This window comes from Triturus cristatus, chromosome 1_2, assembly GCF_964204655.1.
Source record: "Triturus cristatus chromosome 1_2, aTriCri1.1, whole genome shotgun sequence".
Lineage (NCBI taxonomy): Eukaryota > Metazoa > Chordata > Amphibia > Caudata > Salamandridae > Triturus > Triturus cristatus.
The window spans coordinates 1,158,219,444-1,158,245,375 of NC_140580.1; the positions used below are offsets into that span (position 1 = coordinate 1,158,219,444).

A 25,932-nucleotide genomic window follows, 5' to 3' on the forward strand; every position below is an offset into this window, starting at 1 on the left:
CTACAATCCAGGGAGGGGTATTTTGAGAGCTGTGAGGGAACAATTCCTGCCTATGTCTGTATTTTCATTTTGTTGTTTGTTTTTGTTGTCTTGTGAGCTTTACGGGCTGATTATCTTTTTCCCTCATTTATGCCTTGCGTTTTAATAAATATTGAAGCGGCACAGACCCTCGACCCCATGCCTACCACTATTCTTCTTGGGATTACTGAAATGCTTGTGTCTTTAATAATTTTTCTCGTTTCGTAGACTCGTTCTATCCCTGCACTCCCCTCCCTCACATTCCCACTGTCATCTATAATGTATAGCACTCTGAGCACCTAGAATGGTGAAGGGTATCAGGAGGAGCGCTGCAGAGCAGAAAACTTACGGCCACTTATTTCTTGTCTTTCCTTTGAGTATTCTGGGGAATCACCAATGGACGAGGAGGAATCTTATATCTGAAGACGAAGGTCCTCTACTCACGGCGAACCAACCATATCCTCATCTGGAAGATCTGTACCCCAAACTCAAGACCCCAACAGCAAATCAAATGCTTTTCATTCACCAATCTGTCTAAACTGTGAACTACAATAAATACCTTATCACAATTGCACATCCCATACGGCCTCCTAGCTTTCATTTCCGACCCTCCCTCCGACAAGCACTATTCACAGATTCACATTAATCAGTGCTATACACAGATTCACATTGTTCAGCACTATACACAGATTGACATTATTCAGCACTATACACAAATTCACAGTATTCAGCACTATCCACAGATTTACATTATTCACTATACACAGATTTACATTATTCAGCACTATCCCACAGATTCACATTATTCAGCACTACACACAGATTTATATTATTCAGCACTATCCACAGATTCACATTATTCAGCACTATCCCACAGATTTACATCATTCTGCACTATCCACAGATTCACATTATTCAGCACTATACACAGATTTATATTATTCAGTACTATCCACAGATTCACATTATTCAGCACTATCGGGGAGAGATTCACATTATTCAGCACTATACTAAGATTCACATTATTCAGCACTATCCCACAGATTCACATTATTCAGCACTATCCCACAGATTCACATTATTCAGCACTATACACAGATTCACATAATTCAGCACTATACACATATTCACATTATTCAGCACTATACACAGATTTATATTATTCCGCACTATCCCACAGATTCACGTTATTCAGCGCTATACAAAGATTCACATTATTCAGCACTATCCACAGATTCACAGTATTCAGCACTATACACAGACTCACATTATTCAGCACTATACACAGATTCACATTATTCAGCACTATCCCACAGATTCACATTATTCAGCACTATACATAGATTCACAGTATTCAGCACTATACACAGATTTATATTATTCAGCACTATCCACAGATTCACATTATTCAGCACTATCCCACAGATTCACATTATTCAGCACTATCCCACAGATTCACATTATTCAGCGCTATACACAGATTCATATTATTCAGCACTATCCACAGATTCACAGTATTCAGCACTAGCCCACAGATTCACATTATTCAGCACTATACACAGATTCACATTATTCAGTGCTATCCAGATAATTCTCATTATTCAGCGCTATACACAGATTCACAGTATTCAGCACTATCCAGCAGATTCACATTATTCAGCGCTATACACAGATTCACATTATTGTGCACTATACACAGATTCACAGTATTCAGCACTATCCCACATATTCACATTATTCTGCGCTATACACAGATTCACATTATTCAGCACTATCCCACAGATTCACATTATTCAGCACTATACACAGATTCACATTATTCAGCACTATCCCGCGGATTCACATTATTCAGCACTATCCACAGATTCACAGTATTCAGCACTATACACAGATTCACCACTATCCCACAGATTCACATTATTCAGCACTATACACAGATTCACATTATTCAACACTATCCCGCAGATTCACATTATTCAGCACTATACACAGATTCACATTATTCAGCACTATACACATATTTATATTATTCAGCACGATCCACAGATTTACATTATTCAGCACTATCCCACAGATTCACATTATTCAGCACTATACACAGATTCACATTATTCAGCACTATCCACAGATTCACAGTATTCAGCACTATACACAGATTCACATTATTCAGCACTATACACAGATTCACAGTATTCAGCGCTATACACAGATTCACATTATTCAGCACTATACACAGATTCACAGTATTCAGCACTATACACAGATTCACATTATTCAGCACTATCCCACAGATTCACATTATTCAGCACTATACTCAGATTCACATTATTCAGCACTATCCCACAGATTGACATTATTCAGCACTATCCCACAGATTCACGTTATTCAGCACTATACACAGATTCACATAATTCAGCACTATACACAGATTCACATTATTCAGCACTATACACAGATTTATATTATTCAGCACAGATTCACATTATTCAGCACTATACACAGAATCACATTATTCAGCACTATCCCACAGATTCACATTATTCAGCACTATACACAGATTCACATTATTCAGCACTATACACAGATTCACATTATTCAGCACTATACACAGATTCACATTATTCAGCACTATCCCACAGATTCACATTATTCAGCACTATACACAGATTCACATTATTCAGCACTATCCCGCAGATTCACATTATTCAGCACTATACACAGATTCACATTATTCAGCACTATACACAGATTCACATTATTCAGCACTATACACATATTTATATTATTCAGCATGATCCACAGATTCACATTATTCAGCACTATCCCACAGATTCACATTATTCAGCACTATCCCACAGATTCACCTTATTCAGCGCTATACACAGATTCACATTATTCAGCACTATCCCACAGATTCACATTATTCAGCACTATACACAGATTCACATAATTCAGCACTATACACATATTCACATTATTCAGCACTATACACAGATTTATATTATTCCGCACTATCCCACAGATTCACGTTATTCAGCGCTATACAAAGATTCACATTATTCAGCACTATCCACAGATTCACAGTATTCAGCACTATACACAGATTCACATTATTCAGCACTATCCCACAGATTCACATTATTCAGCACTATACATAGATTCACAGTATTCAGCACTATACACAGATTTATATTATTCAGCACTATCCACAGATTCACATTATTCAGCACTATCCCACAGATTCACATTATTCAGCACTATCCCACAGATTCACATTATTCAGCGCTATACACAGATTCATATTATTCAGCACTATCCACAGATTCACAGTATTCAGCACTAGCCCACAGATTCACATTATTCAGCACTATACACAGATTCACATTATTCAGTGCTATCCAGATAATTCTCATTATTCAGCGCTATACACAGATTCACAGTATTCAGCACTATCCAGCAGATTCACATTATTCAGCGCTATACACAGATTCACATTATTGTGCACTATACACAGATTCACAGTATTCAGCACTATCCCACATATTCACATTATTCTGCGCTATACACAGATTCACATTATTCAGCACTATCCCACAGATTCACATTATTCAGCACTATACACAGATTCACATTATTCAGCACTATCCCGCGGATTCACATTATTCAGCACTATCCACAGATTCACAGTATTCAGCACTATACACAGATTCACCACTATCCCACAGATTCACATTATTCAGCACTATACACAGATTCACATTATTCAACACTATCCCGCAGATTCACATTATTCAGCACTATACACAGATTCACATTATTCAGCACTATACACATATTTATATTATTCAGCACGATCCACAGATTTACATTATTCAGCACTATCCCACAGATTCACATTATTCAGCACTATACACAGATTCACATTATTCAGCACTATCCACAGATTCACAGTATTCAGCACTATACACAGATTCACATTGTTCAGCACTAGCCCACAGATTCACATTATTCAGCACTATACACAGATTCACATTATTCAGCGCTATCCAGCAGATTCACATTATTCAGCGCTATACACAGATTCACATTATTCAGCACTATACACAGATTCACAGTATTCAGCACTATACACAGATTCACATTATTCAGCACTATCCCACAGATTCACATTATTCAGCACTATACTCAGATTCACATTATTCAGCACTATCCCACAGATTGACATTATTCAGCACTATCCCACAGATTCACGTTATTCAGCACTATACACAGATTCACATAATTCAGCACTATACACAGATTCACATTATTCAGCACTATACACAGATTTATATTATTCAGCACAGATTCACATTATTCAGCACTATACACAGAATCACATTATTCAGCACTATCCAGCAGATTCACATTATTCAGCGCTATACACAGATTCACAGTATTCGGCACTATCCCACAGATTCACATTATTCAGCACTATACACAGATTCACATTATTCAGCACTATACACAGATTCACACTATTCAGCACTATCCCACAGATTCACATTATTCAGCACTATACACAGATTCACATTATTCAGCACTATACACAGATTCACATTATTCAGCACTATCCCACAGATTCACATTATTCAGCACTATACACAGATTCACATTATTCAGCACTATCCCGCAGATTCACATTATTCAGCACTATACACAGAGTCACATTATTCAGCACTATACACAGATTCACATTATTCAGCACTATACACATATTTATATTATTCAGCATGATCCACAGATTCACATTATTCAGCACTATCCCACAGATTCACATTATTCAGCACTATCCCACAGATTCACCTTATTCAGCGCTATACACAGATTCACATTATTCAGCACTATACACAGATTCACATTGTTTAGCACTAGCCCACAGATTCACATTATTCAGCACTATACACAGATTCACATTATTCAGCACTATCCAGCAGATTCACATTATTCAGCGCTATACACAAATTCACAGTATTCAGCACTATCCCACAGATTCACATTATTCAGCACTATACACAGATTCACATTATTCAGCACTATGAAGCAGATTCACATTATTCAGCGCTATACACAGATTCACATTATTCAGCACTATACACAGACTCACAGTATTCAGCACTTTACACAGATTCACATTATTCAGCGCTATACACAGATTCACATTATTGTGCACTATACACAGATTCACAGTATTCAGCACTATCCCACATATTCACATTATTCAGCGCTATACACAGATTCACATTATTGTGCACTATCCCACAGATTCACAGCATTCAGCACTATCCCACATATTCACATTATTCTGCGCTATCCCGCGGATTCACATTATTCAGCACTATCCCACAGATTCACAGTATTCAGCACTATACACAGATTCACCACTATCCCACAGATTCACATTATTCAGCACTATACACAGATTCACATTATTCAACACTATCCCGCAGATTCACATTATTCAGCACTATACACAGATTCACATTATTCAGCACTATACACATATTTATATTATTCAGCACGATCCACAGATTTACATTATTCAGCACTATCCCACAGATTCACATTATTCAGCACTATACACAGATACACATTATTCAGCACTATCCACAGATTCACAGTATTCAACACTATACACAGATTCACATTGTTCAGCACTAGCCCACAGATTCACATTATTCAGCACTATACACAGATTCACATTATTCAGCGCTATCCAGCAGATTCACATTATACAGCGCTATACACAGATTCACATTATTCAGCACTATACACAGATTCACAGTATTCAGCACTATACACAGATTCACATTATTCAGCACTATCCCACAGATTCACATTATTCAGCACTATACTCAGATTCACATTATTCAGCACTATCCCACAGATTCACATTATTCAGCACTATCCCACAGATCCACATTATTCAGCACTATACACAGATTCACATAATTCAGCACTATACACAGATTCACATTATTCAGCACTATACACAGATTTATATTATTCAGCACAGATTCACATTATTCAGCACTATACACAGAATCACATTATTCAGCACTATCCAGCAGATTCACATTATTCAGTGCTATACACAGATTCACAGTATTCAGCACTATCCCACAGATTCACATTATTCAGCACTATACACAGATTCACATTATTCAGCACTATACACAGATTCACACTATTCAGCACTATCCCACAGATTCACATTATTCAGCACTATACACAGATTCACATTATTCAGCACTATACAAAGATTCACATTATTCAGCACTATCCCACAGATTCACATTATTCAGCACTATACACAGATTCACATTATTCAGCACTATCCCGCAGATTCACATTGTTCACCACTATACACAGATTCACATTATTCAGCACTATACACAGATTCACATTATTCAGCACTATACACATATTTATATTATTCAGCACGATCCACAGATTCACATTATTCAGCACTATCCCACAGATTCACATTATTCAGCACTATCCCACAGATTCACCTTATTCAGCGCTATACGCAGATTCACATTATTCAGCACTATACACAGATTCACATTGTTCAGCACTAGCCCACAGATTCACATTATTCAGCACTATACACAGATTCACATTATTCAGCACTATCCAGCAGATTCACATTATTCAGTGCTATACACAAATTCACAGTATTCAGCACTATCCCACAGATTCACATTATTCAGCACTATACACAGATTCACATTATTCAGCACTATGAAGCAGATTCACATTATTCAGCGCTATACACAGATTCACATTATTGAGCACTATACACAGATTCACAGTATTCAGCACTTTACACAGATTCACATTATTCAGCAATATCCCACAGATTCACATTATTCAGCACTATCCCACAGATTCACATTATTCAGCACTATCCCACAGATTCACAATATTCAGCACTATACTCAGATTCACATTATTCAGCACTATCCCACAGATTCACATTATTCAGCACTATCCCACAGATTCACATTATTCAGCACTATACACAGATTCACATTATTCAGCACTATACACAGATTCACAGTATTCAGCACTATACACAGATTTATATTATTCAGCACTATCCCACAGATTCACATTATTCAGCGCTATACACAGATTCACATTATTCAGCACTATCCACAGATTCACAGTATTCAGCACTATACACAGATTCACATTGTTCAGCACTAGCGCACAGATTCACATTATTCAGCACTATACACAGATTCACATTATTCAGCACTATCCAGCAGATTCACATTATTCAGCGCTATACACAGATTCACAGTATTCAGCACTATCCCACAGATTCACATTATTCAGCACTATACACAGATTCACATTTTTCAGCACTATGAAGCAGATTCACATTATTCAGCGCTATACACAGATTCACATTATTCAGCACTATACACAGATTCACATTATTCAGCACTATCCAGCAGATTCACATTATTCAGCGCTATACACAGATTCACAGTATTCAGCACTATCCCACAGATTCACATTATTCAGCACTATACACAGATTCACATTATTCAGCACTATCCCACAGATTCACATTATTCAGCACTATACACAGATTCACATTATTCAGCACTATACACAGATTCACATTATTCAGCACTATCCACAGATTCACAGTATTCAGCACTATACACAGATTCACATTATTCAGCGCTATCCAGCAGATTCACATTATTCAGCGCTATACACAGATTCACATTATTCAGCACTATACACAGATTCACAGTATTCAGCTCTATACACAGATTCACATTATTCAGCACTATCCCACAGATTCACATTGTTCAGCACTATACTCAGATTCACATTATTCAGCACTATCCCACAGATTCACATTATTCAGCACTATCCCACAGATTCACTTTATTCAGCACTATACACAGATTCACATAATTCAGCACTATACACAGATTCACATTATTCAGCACTATACACAGATTTATATTATTCAGCACAGATTCACATTATTCAGCACTATACATAGAATCACATTATTCAGCACTATCCAGCAGATTCACATTATTCAGCGCTATACACAGATTCACAGTATTCAGCACTATCCCACAGATTCACATTATTCAGCACTATACACAGATTCACATTATTCAGCACTATACACAGATTCACACTATTCAGCACTATCCCACAGATTCACATTATTCAGCACTATACACAGATTCACATTATTCAGCACTATACACAGATTCACATTATTCAGCACTATCCCACAGATTCACATTATTCAGCACTATACACAGATTCACATTATTCAGCACTATCCCGCAGATTCACATTATTCAGCACCATACACAGATTCACATTATTCAGCACTATACACAGATTCACATTATTCAGCACTATACACATATTTATATTATTCAGCATGATCCACAGATTCACATTATTCAGCACTATCCCACAGATTCACATTATTCAGCACTATCCCACAGATTCACATTGTTCAGCACTAGCCCACAGATTCACATTATTCAGCACTATACACAGATTCACATTATTCAGCACTATCCAGCAGATTCACATTATTCAGCGCTATACACAAATTCACAGTATTCAGCACTATCCCACAGATTCACATTATTCAGCACTATACACAGATTCACATTATTCAGCACTATGAAGCAGATTCACATTATTCAGCGCTGTACACAGATTCACATTATTCAGCACTATACACAGACTCACAGTATTCAGCACTTTACACAGATTCACATTATTCAGCGCTATACACAGATTCACATTATTGTGCACTATACACAGATTCACAGTATTCAGCACTATCCCACATATTCACATTATTCAGCGCTATACACAGATTCACATTATTGTGCACTATCCCACAGATTCACAGCATTCAGCACTATCCCACATATTCACATTATTCTGCGCTATCCCGCGGATTCACATTATTCAGCACTATCCCACAGATTCACAGTATTCAGCACTATACACAGATTCACCACTATCCCACAGATTCACATTATTCAGCACTATACACAGATTCACATTATTCAACACTATCCCGCAGATTCACATTATTCAGTACTATACACAGATTCACATTATTCAGCACTATACACATATTTATATTATTCAGCACGATCCACAGATTTACATTATTCAGCACTATCCCACAGATTCACATTATTCAGCACTATACACAGATTCACATTATTCAGCACTATCCACAGATTCACAGTATTCAGCACTATACACAGATTCACATTGTTCAGCACTAGCCCACAGATTCACATTATTCAGCACTATACACAGATTCACATTATTCAGCGCTATCCAGCAGATTCACATTATTCAGCGCTATACACAGATTCACATTATTCAGCACTATACACAGATTCACAGTATTCAGCACTATACACAGATTCACATTATTCACCACTATCCCACAGATTCACATTATTCAGCACTATACTCAGATTCACATTATTCAGCACTATCCCACAGATTCACATTATTCAGCACTATACACAGATTCACATAATTCAGCACTATACACAGATTCACATTATTCAGCACTATACACAGATTTATATTATTCAGCACAGATTCACATTATTCAGCACTATACACAGAATCACATTATTCAGCACTATCCAGCAGATTCACATTATTCAGCACTATACACAGATTCACAGTATTCAGCACTATCCCACAGATTCACATTATTCAGCACTATACACAGATTCACATTATTCAGCACTATACACAGATTCACACTATTCAGCACTATCCCACAGATTCACATTATTCAGCACTATACACAGATTCACATTATTCAGCACTATACAAAGATTCACATTATTCAGCACTATCCCACAGATTCACATTATTCAGCACTATACACAGATTCACATTATTCAGCACTATCCCGCAGATTCACATTATTCAGCACTATACACAGATTCACATTATTCAGCACTATCCCACAGATTCACATTATTCAGCACTAGCGCACAGATTCACATTATTCAGCACTATACACAGATTCACATTATTCAGCACTATCCAGCAGATTCACATTATTCAGCGCTATACACAGATTCACAGTATTCAGCACTATCCCACAGATTCACATTATTCAGCACTATACACAGATTCACATTTTTCAGCACTATGAAGCAGATTCACATTATTCAGCGCTATACACAGATTCACATTATTCAGCACTATACACAGATTCACATTATTCAGCACTATCCAGCAGATTCACATTATTCAGCGCTATACACAGATTCACAGTATTCAGCACTATCCCACAGATTCACATTATTCAGCACTATACACAGATTCACATTATTCAGCACTATCCCACAGATTCACATTATTCAGCACTATACACAGATTCACATTATTCAGCACTATACACAGATTCACATTATTCAGCACTATCCACAGATTCACAGTATTCAGCACTATACACAGATTCACATTATTCAGCGCTATCCAGCAGATTCACATTATTCAGCGCTATACACAGATTCACATTATTCAGCACTATACACAGATTCACAGTATTCAGCACTATACACAGATTCACATTATTCAGCACTATCCCACAGATTCACATTGTTCAGCACTATACTCAGATTCACATTATTCAGCACTATCCCACAGATTCACATTATTCAGCACTATCCCACAGATTCACGTTATTCAGCACTATACACAGATTCACATAATTCAGCACTATACACAGATTCACATTATTCAGCACTATACACAGATTTATATTATTCAGCACAGATTCACATTATTCAGCACTATACACAGAATCACATTATTCAGCACTATCCAGCAGATTCACATTATTCAGCGCTATACACAGATTCACAGTATTCAGCACTATCCCACAGATTCACATTATTCAGCACTATACACAGATTCACATTATTCAGCACTATACACAGATTCACACTATTCAGCACTATCCCACAGATTCACATTATTCAGCACTATACACAGATTCACATTATTCAGCACTATACACAGATTCACATTATTCAGCACTATCCCACAGATTCACATTATTCAGCACTATACACAGATTCACATTATTCAGCACTATCCCGCAGATTCACATTATTCAGCACCATACACAGATTCACATTATTCAGCACTATACACAGATTCACATTATTCAGCACTATACACATATTTATATTATTCAGCATGATCCACAGATTCACATTATTCAGCACTATCCCACAGATTCACATTATTCAGCACTATCCCACAGATTCACCTTATTCAGCGCTATACACAGATTCACATTATTCAGCACTATACACAGATTCACATTGTTCAGCACTAGCCCACAGATTCACATTATTCAGCACTATACACAGATTCACATTATTCAGCACTATCCAGCAGATTCACAATATTCAGCGCTATACACAAATTCACAGTATTCAGCACTATCCCACAGATTCACATTATTCAGCACTATACACAGATTCACATTATTCAGCACTATGAAGCAGATTCACATTATTCAGCGCTATACACAGATTCACATTATTCAGCACTATACACAGACTCACAGTATTCAGCACTTTACACAGATTCACATTATTCAGCGCTATACACAGATTCACATTATTGTGCACTATACACAGATTCACAGTATTCAGCACTATCCCACATATTCACATTATTCAGCGCTATACACAGATTCACATTATTGTGCACTATCCCACAGATTCACAGCATTCAGCACTATCCCACATATTCACATTATTCTGCGCTATCCCGCGGATTCACATTATTCAGCACTATCCCACAGATTCACAGTATTCAGCACTATACACAGATTCACCACTATCCCACAGATTCACATTATTCAGCACTATACACAGATTCACATTATTCAACACTATCCCGCAGATTCACATTATTCAGTACTATACACAGATTCACATTATTCAGCACTATACACATATTTATATTATTCAGCACGATCCACAGATTTACATTATTCAGCACTATCCCACAGATTCACATTATTCAGCACTATACACAGATTCACATTATTCAGCACTATCCACAGATTCCCAGTATTCAGCACTATACACAGATTCACATTGTTCAGCACTAGCCCACAGATTCACATTATTCAGCACTATACACAGATTCACATTATTCAGCGCTATCCAGCAGATTCACATTATTCAGCGCTATACACAGATTCACATTATTCAGCACTATACACAGATTCACAGTATTCAGCACTATACACAGATTCACATTATTCACCACTATCCCACAGATTCACATTATTCAGCACTATACTCAGATTCACATTATTCAGCACTATCCCACAGATTCACATTATTCAGCACTATACACAGATTCACATAATTCAGCACTATACACAGATTCACATTATTCAGCACTATACACAGATTTATATTATTCAGCACAGATTCACATTATTCAGCACTATACACAGAATCACATTATTCAGCACTATCCAGCAGATTCACATTATTCAGCACTATACACAGATTCACAGTATTCAGCACTATCCCACAGATTCACATTATTCAGCACTATACACAGATTCACATTATTCAGCACTATACACAGATTCACACTATTCAGCACTATCCCACAGATTCACATTATTCAGCACTATACACAGATTCACATTATTCAGCACTATACAAAGATTCACATTATTCAGCACTATCCCACAGATTCACATTATTCAGCACTATACACAGATTCACATTATTCAGCACTATCCCGCAGATTCACATTATTCAGCACTATACACAGATTCACATTATTCAGCACTATACACAGATTCACATTATTCAGCACTATACACATATTTATATTATTCAGCACGATCCACAGATTCACATTATTCAGCACTATCCCACAGATTCACATTATTCAGCACTATCCCACAGATTCACCTTATTCAGCGCTATACACAGATTCACATTATTCAGCACTATACACAGATTCACATTGTTCAGCACTAGCCCACAGATTCACATTATTCAGCACTATACACAGATTCACATTATTCAGCACTATCCAGCAGATTCACATTATTCAGTGCTATACACAAATTCACAGTATTCAGCACTATCCCACAGATTCACATTATTCAGCACTATACACAGATTCACATTATTCAGCACTATGAAGCAGATTCACATTATTCAGCGCTATACACAGATTCACATTATTCAGCACTATACACAGATTCACAGTATTCAGCACTTTACACAGATTCACATTATTCAGCAATATCCCACAGATTCACATTATTCAGCACTATCCCACAGATTCACATTATTCAGCACTATCCCACAGATTCACAATATTCAGCACTATACTCAGATTCACATTATTCAGCACTATCCCACAGATTCACATTATTCAGCACTATCCCACAGATTCACATTATTCAGCACTATACACAGATTCACATTATTCAGCACTATACACAGATTCACAGTATTCAGCACTATACACAGATTTATATTATTCAGCACTATCCCACAGATTCACATTATTCAGCGCTATACACAGATTCACATTATTCAGCACTATCCACAGATTCACAGTATTCAGCACTATACACAGATTCACATTGTTCAGCACTAGCGCACAGATTCACATTATTCAGCACTATACACAGATTCACATTATTCAGCACTATCCAGCAGATTCACATTATTCAGCGCTATACACAGATTCACAGTATTCAGCACTATCCCACAGATTCACATTATTCAGCACAATACACAGATTCACATTTTTCAGCACTATGAAGCAGATTCACATTATTCAGCGCTATACACAGATTCACATTATTCAGCACTATACACAGATTCACATTATTCAGCACTATCCAGCAGATTCACATTATTCAGCGCTATACACAGATTCACAGTATTCAGCACTATCCCACAGATTCATATTATTCAGCACTATACACAGATTCACATTATTCAGCACTATCCCACAGATTCACATTATTCAGCACTATACACAGATTCACATTATTCAGCACTATACACAGATTCACAGTATTCAGCACTATACATAGATTTATATTATTCAGCACTATCCCACAGATTCACATTATTCAGCGCTATACACAGATCCACATTATTCAGCACTATCCACAGATTCACAGTATTGAGCACTATACACAGGTTCACATTGTTCAGCACTAGCGCACAGATTCACATTATTCAGCACTATACACAGATTCACATTATTCAGCACTATCCAGCAGATTCACATTATTCAGCGCTATACACAGATTCACAGTATTCAGCACTATCCCGCAGATTCACATTATTCAGCACTATACACAGATTCACATTATTCAGCACTATACACAGATTCACACTATTCAGCACTATCCCACAGATTCACATTATTCAGCACTATACACAGATTCACATTATTCAGCACTATACACAGATTCACATTATTCAGCACTATCCCACAGATTCACATCATTCAGTTCCCACCCCTGGTGCTCTTCAGACAGCTCAACGGTGAATACAAATATCGCTACTTTTATAGAAGGGCAGTGCTCATGAGAAGCCACCGTGGTCCTAAGAGGTGGGGCCTTGAAACGATTCACTCTCAGTGGAATATTGTGTTACAGAGTCCTAAATAAAAAGTATCATCATTCTGTACCAGGGAAAGTGAAATTACATCTAAGAACAATGTTCACAAAGTTTCTTGCATATGTATTTTCTGTGTACACATAAAGACAAGAATAGAAAAATCACTGTGTGCTGAAAGATGACGGCCAGCAGAGTTGCCATATTAAATTCAAGGCCTACATTGACTATGGCTAGTAAAAGTACATTTTTCTTGACATAACATCTTCATTTTAACTCCACGTTAATTTTCGTTTATTATGTTAATGCTACTCAACAATTAATTATAAATCTCCTCAGTAACATGAGAGCCAAGCAACAGGGAGGGCGAGAGCTTGAGGGTCTGATGCAACACAGATAAACAGTACACAAGGGAGACTGCTGGAAAAGACACGCACTCCCATTGAGTGACTAGACAAAAAGAAAAAAGTAGAGCCTGATTAAGGGGACAGTGGAAGGACACAAGTACTTGGACCATGCTCCAGGGGAGAGACAACCACAAGAAGCAGGAAGTGAATGCAGCACATGCCAAAGTGTGAAAAGCAAGCCAATAAGTGACAATTCAGCCAACCAATGGCAAACAATTTGCAGATTTTAAGAACTCTCAAGTGAGACCGGAAAAGGACATCTGGTTTTCACAGTGTTGGCTGTAAGCGGAAGGGATGTTCTCACCCACCTCTAGGTTTGTAACTTCTCTCTATATTTTAAATATTTCTCTAGTGTGGTTTGGCACACAATAGTGTTTGTAAGGCAGCATTTCTTTACTTTTTGGATTGTTCTTTGGCAGTCTCCTATGTGAGCTTCACACAGTTCTCTGCCAGCTGTTTTTGGGGGGGTTTCTTCTAATGTCTAGCCAGTTTTCTGCCCAGCCATTTCTTATTTGATCGTGCAGGGTTGAACCCCTTGGGGTCTTCTTTTGGTCTAGGGATTTTATGGTTTCTTGTGAGACAAGGGGGGCAAAGCCCCAACGATGGAGGTAAAAACTTTGTGAAATCTACTGAAACTGATCTTTTTTTTTATCTATAATGTTTCGCTTGGGTCTGCTTTAAGTTCTATCTCAATAGTAACAACAATTGGAAATGCCAATAGGTCTGATATTGTATAGCAGCCTTTTTACTTTGCCAATGCCTGTTTTGCTTTTTCATTGGTTTTGCAAAACATTATTGATGGGGAAGTTCCTGGGCCCTCATCAATCTAAAAAATACATTGGCGAAAGGCAAAGCTATTTTTGACTCTCAAAAATCAGACATTGCCCTCTATGGTAGTCGCTGGAACTTAAGAGAACAACTTTGTGTGTGGATGGGCTCTTTGTGAAAGAGCAGACTGCGGTCACTCACAATAAAGTTAGCCAAAGGCTGAAGTGGGCTGATCCACTGCTGTATGCTGTTGTCGGTGAAAATAATTATTAATGGCATCATAACTGACCAATGGATGAAGAGGGCTGGCAAAAAGCCCTGCAATAACTATAATGTATATCAGCTTCAAAGATAAAAATGTCTTGGCTCATGTTACACCTAAAAAGAAACTGTTGCATGGACCATGTCTTGCAGGGCAGAGGCCCCTATTTCATTTCAGTTTGAAGAGGTTATTGAACATGTAACAAGTGATGAACTGCTATCTCCTCAAATGCACATTTCTGATGTATCCTTTTATTCTGTAAATGTATAATGCAGATGTCTGATAAGCAAGATCCATCATAACACGTTCAGTGATAATTTAGTGACTATTTAGTTCAGAAATTATTCCAGGAATGTCATAAATCTTATGACTGTTTTCCTTGATAATTCTATTATTTTATCTATTTTAATCACTTGCTTTTAGGATTCATTCTTTTAGTTTTAGTGTATTAAACATAAACAGGGCAGGTTGCATTTTAGCTACAGCCTCCATTTTAGTTAGACCGTCCAGCTTGTTTACCTTTGGCCCCAAATCCATCCTAGGTAATAGACGGTGCCTTCTAAGACCCTGGAGGCTGCCATTTTTGACAATGGAGGCTGCCATTTTCCGTCAAATTATGCGGAATCATCAACATGTCTACCTTTAACACAGATGTTATCGCTGCCTATCTTTCCAAGAACTGTGAAACTGTCAAGTCATTCAGATATAGACATCAAGAAAAACCCAAGTGCCACATCAGTCTGGTGCAGGTGCCTTTTTCAAGGTCACATAAAATCCATAGCCAAAATAGTGTAGTCTGAAATGACATCCTCTCACCTAATATGTCCAAAAGGAAACATCTGGGACTCGCACCTTTACGCACATAATCTATGTCAGACTTTCTTCAATTTAGGTCAGAAATATCAATCTCTGATGAGATTCAGTATATTTAGACTGTCTCTTGACCGCTTAGTTAGATGAGAAACTTCGCCCAAATCGCATGAAAACATCACCAGATTCCAACTCGACAGATTAAGCCTTCGGCAAGACTCCCCGAGGCTCGCAAAGCATTACATCCTGGCTCCATCAACTGGTGCCAGGATTGTGTTCTCTCAGAGACACAATGTGCTCTATATAGCTGAGAAGCTATTCCAAACAGACTGCAAACCATTTTGAGCAGGCATGCGCAGCACCTAGGAAACTCAGGTTTCTTATTTATCCACCTGCTGGAACTAGCATAGCGCTTAGAGGTAGCACATTTAGGGTGTTACAGTTTTTCTCTGTTTTCACTGCTATTGAGAAGCTTAGCTGCTTTTTGTCTTCTGTGATGTTACCAATATTATGTGCACTAGATGCCAGCATTTTTAAATAACTATTTCAAAATAAATATGTTAAAATACATAGTCCTTTTCTAGTGATCTTGAGTGTCTAAATTGTTGATGAAAGATTGTTTGGATTACCACTGCTCCCTGTTTGTAACCCAAAAATGTTGACATCACCTCATTAATATATTGGGTGGGGTTCTGCGGGGCTTCAATAACCTGCCTTTCACATTCAGTGCTGGTGCGCTGGACTAAGTTCACTTGCTTCACCCGTGGGTGTGAAAACAAAGCGTGTAGAACTGAGCCAGAGACTCTGTTTACGCAATCAAACATTTTGGGCCTTATTACGATATAGGTCGGAGTTGCCTCCGAATGACACCGTCGCAGTCTCAGGACCAACCGACTGACCTCCGGTCAGCGATCTCAACGCCGCGATTACAATGCAACCACACATGGTGCAGTTGCATAGTCCCATTTCTCAGTGGGAGCCTGTGGTACGGCCGTAAACCGTCCATAGCACAAGCGCCCATTGAGAAATGGGAAATTGTGTTCATCCCAGCACTGCGTGGCAGGCACCTTAAGGGGCCTGCCACATGGTGCAGTGATCAACAGGGGGGCACAATAGGAGCCTGCAAGGAGAAGGGGGCCATGCTAGGGGCCTCCAAACGTGCTTTCCGAGAGGCTTTCCATTGGGTCGGAGGCTTTCCGACACTCATCATAATTGGCCCCTTTGTCTCAAAAAGCACAAATTGTCCTTGTAGTATCCGGCACTTAAGGAAACTTTTTTCTGTGTGGATGTGCTTCTCAAGAAAGGTCACAATGATGATGTCACTCACAGTAAAGTTAGCCAATGACTGAAATGGGATCACCTTCTGCCCCACGTTGTGGGTGTTAGCGGGCAAGGAATCTATGTGGATGGCACAATAACAGGCCGAAGGATGACGAAAGGTGGCTGTAAGCCACTATCAGTAAGCACATTATACTTACAATTTTGTAGAATTATAAGGTTGCAGCTAACGTTAAACCTAACAAGCATTGGCAAATTCAATAGGTTTTGCATTTGCAAGAACTATTGCCTTCGTCAGTGTCTTTTAACCATGTTGTACAGAAACGTAGCTGATGTGCAGCACGGATGAAAGTTAGAAAAAAAGTGATACAACATGGCCAACACTAACCACAGGGGGCAATGATCAGTTTGGAGTTATTCTCTGCCTTCTCCCAAAACAAATTCAGAAATGAATGACAATAACACTGTCAGGAAATGTAAACCAACAAGAAATTAAAATACACATTGATGCATCAAGCTTTTAATATTGGGGCAATAAATGTGAGCCAAAGGCTGAGGATGCCGGGCAAAATCCAAATGAAGCAATAACACAAAATTAAAAAAATGGTATCTGCCATCAATAGACGGGCCTGAGGGCTACAATCTACTTATAGCGTTCTGAAGTTGTCAAAAGTTAGGAGGATCATGGCATGATTGTGAAGTCTGAAACTTAGAAATAAATAAAAGACATTAATTGGAAAAAACGAACTTGTTCTATTATCTTATCTCCAAGTTGAATGTCCCCATGTTCGCCCCACATGACGCCATCGCCGAAAGGACCATGCGGAGCAGGGAGGTCAGCGGCGTCTGCAAATGTGTAGCATCTTGAATCAGTTGATGTGACTTTTGGCGACATTTTTTCTGACAGGAGGGGCAAGCGATAAAGGTGGGAGAGGAGGCAGCAGCAGGCAGGGCAAGCAACAACAGCAGAATGGGTGGGCAGGGTAGACAAGCAACAACAGCAGAATGGGTGGGCAGGGTAGACAAGCAACAACAGCAGAATGGGTTGGCAGAGTAGACAACCAGCACTGCGGGAGGAATAAAGGAGGAAGGGGTGCAGCTAAAAGGAAAAAGAAGTACTTGTGAAGACGGTGATCAGTGGAAGGATACTGGGCAGAAGGAGCAGTGCGTGGGCCATTGGAAGGGGGCTGCACCCAAGCTTCATTCGACTGGGGTAAGAGCAGTCGAGGCCGCACCCAGTGAATGTCTGCGTGGGGGGGGGGGGGGGGCAGGTGCAGCCCACGAGAAGATGAGATTCCTGAAAGTTTTATATCTCGCAGTCGCATAATTTGGGAATATCGATGCAACCCGCAGACTCCATTATGCCTGATGATCAGTTAAGATCACCCTGCACTCACAGACACATCACTCACCCTGCACTCACAGACACATCACTCACCCTTCACTCACAGACACATCACTCACCCTTCACTCACAGACACATCACTCTCCCTGCCCTAACACAGACACGTCACTCACCCTGCCCTAACACAGACACGCCACTCACCCTGCCCTAACACAGACACGTCACTCACCCTGCACTAACACAGACACGTCACTCACCCTTCACTCACAGACACGTCACTCACCCTTCACTCACACAGACACATCATTCACCCTGCACTAACACAGACACGTCACTCACCCTGCCCTAACACAGACACGTCACTCACCCTGCACTAACACAGACACGTCACTCACCCTGCACTAACACAGACAAGTCACTCACCCTTCACTCACAGACACGTCACTCACCCTTCACTCACAGACACATCATTCACCCTGCACTAACACAGACACATCATTCACCCTGCACTAACACAGACACATCACTCACCCTGCACTAACAGACACACCATTCACCCTGCACTAAGACAGACACATCACTCACCCTGCACTCACAGACACACCATTCACCCTGCACTAACACAGACACGTCACTCACCCTGCACTAACACAGACACGTCACTCACCCTGCACTAACACAGACACGTCAATCACCCTTCACTCACAGACACGTAACTCACCCTTCACTCACAGACACATCATTCACCCTGCACTAACACAGACACATCATTCACCCTGCACTAACACAGACACATCACTCACCCTGTACTCACAGACACACCATTCACCCTGCACTAACACAGACACATCACTCTCCCTGCCCTAACACAGACACGTCACTTACCCTGCCCTAACACAGACACGTCACTCACCCTGCCCTAACACAGACACGTCACTCACCCTGCACTAACACAGACACGTCACTCACAGACATGTCACTCACCCTTCACTCACACAGACACATCACTCACCCTTCACTCACAGACACATCACTCACCCTTCACTCACAGACACATCACTCTCCCTGCCCTAACACAGACACGTCACTCACCCTGCCCTAACACAGACACGTCACTCACCCTGCCCTAACACAGACACGTCACTCACCCTTCACTCACAGACACGTCACTCACCCTTCACTCACACAGACACATCATTCACCCTGCACTAACACAGACACATCACTCTCCCTGCCCTAACACAGACACGTCACTCACCCTGCCCCAACACAGACACGTCACTCACCCTGCACTAACACAGACACGTCACTCACCCTTCACTCACAGACACGTCACTCACCCTTCACTCACACAGACACATCATTCACCCTGCACTAACACAGACACGTCACTCACCCTGCCCTAACACAGACACGTCACTCACCCTTCACTCACACAGACACATCATTCACCCTGAACTAACACAGACACATCACTCACCCTGCCCTAACACAGACACGTCACTCACCCTGCACTAACACAGACACGTCACTCACCCTTCACTCACAGACACGTCACTCACCCTTCACTCACAGACACATCATTCACCCTGCACTAACACAGACACATCACTCACCCTGCACTCACAGACACACCATTCACCCTGCACTAACACAGACACGTCAGTCACCCTGCACTAACACAGACACGTCACTCACCCTGCACTAACACAGACACGTCAATCACCCTTCACTCACAGACACGTAACTCACCCTTCACTCACAGACACATCATTCACCCTGCACTAACACAGACACATCACTCACCCTGCACTAACACAGACACGTCACTCACCCTGCACTCACAGACACACCATTCACCCTGCACTAAGACAGACACATCACTCACCCTGCACTCACAGACACACCATTCACCCTGCACTAACACAGACACGTCACTCACCCTGCACTAACACAGACACGTCACTCACCCTGCACTAACACAGACACGTCAATCACCCTTCACTCACAGACACGTAACTCACCCTTCACTCACAGACACATCATTCACCCTGCACTAACACAGACACATCACTCACCCTGCACTAACACAGACACGTCACTCACCCTGCACTAACACAGACACGTCACTCACCCTGCACTAACACAGACACGTCACTCACCCTGCACTAACACAGACACGTCACTCACCCTTCACTCACAGACACGTCACTCACCCTTCACTCACACAGACACATCATTCACCCTGCACTAACACAGACACGTCACTCACCCTGCCCTAACACAGACACGTCACTCACCCTGCACTAACACAGACACGTCACTCACCCTGCACTAACACAGACACGTCACTCACCCTTCACTCACAGACACGTCACTCACCCTTCACTCACAGACACATCATTCACCCTGCACTAACACAGACACATCATTCACCCTGCACTAACACAGACACATCACTCACCCTGCACTAACAGACACACCATTCACCCTGCACTAAGACAGACACATCACTCACCCTGCACTCACAGACACACCATTCACCCTGCACTAACACAGACACGTCACTCACCCTGCACTAACACAGACACGTCACTCACCCTGCACTAACACAGACACGTCAATCACCCTTCACTCACAGACACGTAACTCACCCTTCACTCACAGACACATCATTCACCCTGCACTAACACAGACACATCATTCACCCTGCACTAACACAGACACATCACTCACCCTGTACTCACAGACACACCATTCACCCTGCACTAACACAGACACATCACTCTCCCTGCCCTAACACAGACACGTCACTTACCCTGCCCTAACACAGACACGTCACTCACCCTGCCCTAACACAGACACACGTCACTCACCCTGCACTAACACAGACACGTCACTCACAGACATGTCACTCACCCTTCACTCACACAGACACATCACTCACCCTTCACTCACAGACACATCACTCACCCTTCACTCACAGACACATCACTCTCCCTGCCCTAACACAGACACGTCACTCACCCTGCCCTAACACAGACACGTCACTCAACCTGCCCTAACACAGACACGTCACTCACCCTGCACTAACACAGACACGTCACTCACCCTTCACTCACAGACACGTCACTCACCCTTCACTCACACAGACACATCATTCACCCTGCACTAACACAGACACGTCACTCACCCTGCCCTAACACAGACACGTCACTCACCCTTCACTCACACAGACACATCATTCACCCTGAACTAACACAGACACATCACTCACCCTGCCCTAACACAGACACGTCACTCACCCTGCACTAACACAGACACGTCACTCACCCTTCACTCACAGACACGTCACTCACCCTTCACTCACAGACACATCATTCACCCTGCACTAACACAGACACATCACTCACCCTGCACTCACAGACACACCATTCACCCTGCACTAACACAGACACGTCAGTCACCCTGCACTAACACAGACACGTCACTCACCCTGCACTAACACAGACACGTCAATCACCCTTCACTCACAGACACGTAACTCACCCTTCACTCACAGACACATCATTCACCCTGCACTAACACAGACACATCACTCACCCTGCACTAACACAGACACGTCACTCACCCTGCACTCACAGACACACCATTCACCCTGCACTAAGACAGACACATCACTCACCCTGCACTCACAGACACACCATTCACCCTGCACTAACACAGACACGTCACTCACCCTGCACTAACACAGACACGTCACTCACCCTGCACTAACACAGACACGTCAATCACCCTTCACTCACAGACACGTAACTCACCCTTCACTCACAGACACATCATTCACCCTGCACTAACACAGACACATCACTCACCCTGCACTAACACAGACACGTCACTCACCCTGCACTAACACAGACACGTCACTCACCCTGCACTAACACAGACACGTCACTCACCCTGCACTAACACAGACACGTCACTCACCCTGCACTAACACAGACACATCACTCACCCTTCACTCACAGACACATCACTCTCCCTGCCCTAACACAGACACGTCACTCACCCTGCACTCACAGACACATCACTCACCCTGCACTCACAGACACACCATTCACCATGCACTAAGACAGACACATCACGCACCCTGCGCTCACAGACACACAATTCACCCTGCACTAAGACAGACACATCATTCACCCTTCACTCACAGACACGTCACTCACCCTTCACTCACAGACACATCATTCACCCTGCACTAACACAGACACGTCACTCACCCTTCACTCACAGACACGTCACTCACCCTTCACTCACAAACACATCATTCACCCTGCACTAACACAGACACATCACTCACCCTGCACTCACAGACACATCATTCACCCTGCACTAACACAGACACATCACTCACCCTGCACTCACAGACACACCATTCACCCTGCACTAACACAGACACATCACGCACCCTGCGCTCACAGGCACACACTGCTTTGTTCACCCTAGACTCACACAAGAATATCACTCACCCTGCACTTACGAGGGGACACCCCTCATCCAGTGCATTCCCTCCATTCACCCTAAACTCATAAAGACATACTACCCATACAGTGTACTCACACTATGCACACAACTCCCTCAGTGCTCATATAGACACAACACTTACAGACACATGCTGCACTCACACAGTCACAACACTCGCCATCCACCCTGCACGCACACTGAGACCGGAGGCTGGAGCGGCATTACACCTACCCTCACCCAGTGAGTCCAGTGTGACTTCGCCTCCTGCAGTGTGTGTGGTGGGAGTTGACGAGGCCAAGCAGAGGGACAGCACTGGAGGCTGCAGGAGTTTGGGAAACTGTGGTGACACTCTGGGAAGTGCCAGTAGGGGGCAGAGCAGGCATGCTCTGTCGTCTGGCAGCCTCCCTCCCCTTCGGACACTGCAGGAACCAGAGCCCTTTTAAAGATAATGGGGGGGCCTGTGAAAGTCAGGCTTTTAGTCACCCAGGGTCTATCTCCTTCTCTAGGCTTACCACTGGCTAGTTTTCTACGGACATGCTGGGTATTTGAATGCCCCAGTCGGTAGAAAAATGAGGATCATCACAGAAAACCAGTGTTTCCCCCTTATCAGGATATAGGGACTCAACATTCCTTCCTAAACTGCCAGCTTTAAAAGTGCGAATCCACCTGAGATGGCCGGTGCTAATGTTCCCTGTGAGCTCCAGTCACAGGACATGCTTTCCATCACAGACCAAGACCAGCAAAGCTCGTCACTTAGCAACTTGTTTCATGACTCAGGCACAGTGTTACACCGAGGATGAAAAAAAGACTGACACTGACAAGAAGAGAACACCTGCGAACGGCAGAGAGAACGCTGAGGGAGGGGGCAGGAAGCACTGGAAACTAGCGTGGAGATAAGGACTTGGCATCTAAAAAATGTCAAGGAGAAAGAAACCAGGCCTAGCGGTGAACTCCCCTCCGTTCGCGGAGTTTGCGGAGTAGTCCGCGCTCTGCAGAGCTTGCAGGGGTGGAGAAAACTCTGCTCCGCGTACTGCAGTGGAGTTTTTTCCACGCTCATGGTTGGCGACCGCAAGCTGCCGCTGGGGTAGAAATTCTACTCGAGCGGCAGGCAGATCAGCGTGAACTGTAGTTCGCACTGCACTCCCCCACTTGCAGAACTCCGCAGAGTTTTTTTGTCACTTCCGCGAACTCCGCCTAAGCCTGAAAAAAACAAAGCCAATGAAAAACAGGAAGGTATAGAAACCAAGAAATACCAAGGACCTGAAGCGAGCATCGGAACCCATTCAGCTGAGGGAAACAAGGAGACCCATGAAAATAAAATTACAAACTCACACAAGAGAAAAAAAAACTGAAGTGGCAAACGTATGAAGAGAGCACGTGGAAGTGTGTCTTAAAATATGAGTAAATGGCTGGCATTTTACCTGAGACGCCAAGATCTCCTACACGCAGTCAGCAAAGCAGAGCCATGAAGACGGGTGGTCTGGGGATGGCGTCCGGGTCCGATCCACAAAGGCACTGGGCAGCTGTGACCGGGTGGGCAGCACTGGACCGTGCTGCTCTAAGTTAAAGTCGCCCTTGGAGAACAACTTGAAGTGCTGCGTTGGCTCCTCCCCTCACGTGCACCAAGTGCACTGCGGGCTCCTCCCCCAGACCGCCCTCTTCCAAACAACCCATACCAGCATCGGCAGGGGAGGGCCGCACTTCTGTTTACACCTGAACAGTCCTGCCTTCCCTGACCATGGCGCCGTCCCGGCCACAGAACTCAATGCCCCAAAACAAGCATGATCC

The 25,932-nt window shown here is 41.8% G+C and overlaps 1 long non-coding RNA gene across 1 annotated transcript in view; it reads right to left on the reverse strand.

The window, feature by feature from the left end:
* Positions 1 to 25,698, reverse strand: part of LOC146868915 (uncharacterized) — a 151,182-nt gene extending 125,484 nt beyond the window's left edge. The window contains exon 1 of the long non-coding RNA XR_014966457.1: positions 25,566 to 25,698. This is a non-coding gene — a long non-coding RNA (uncharacterized LOC146868915). The remainder of the gene's footprint in view (positions 1 to 25,565) is intronic.
* Between the last annotated feature and the right edge of the window lie 234 nt (positions 25,699 to 25,932).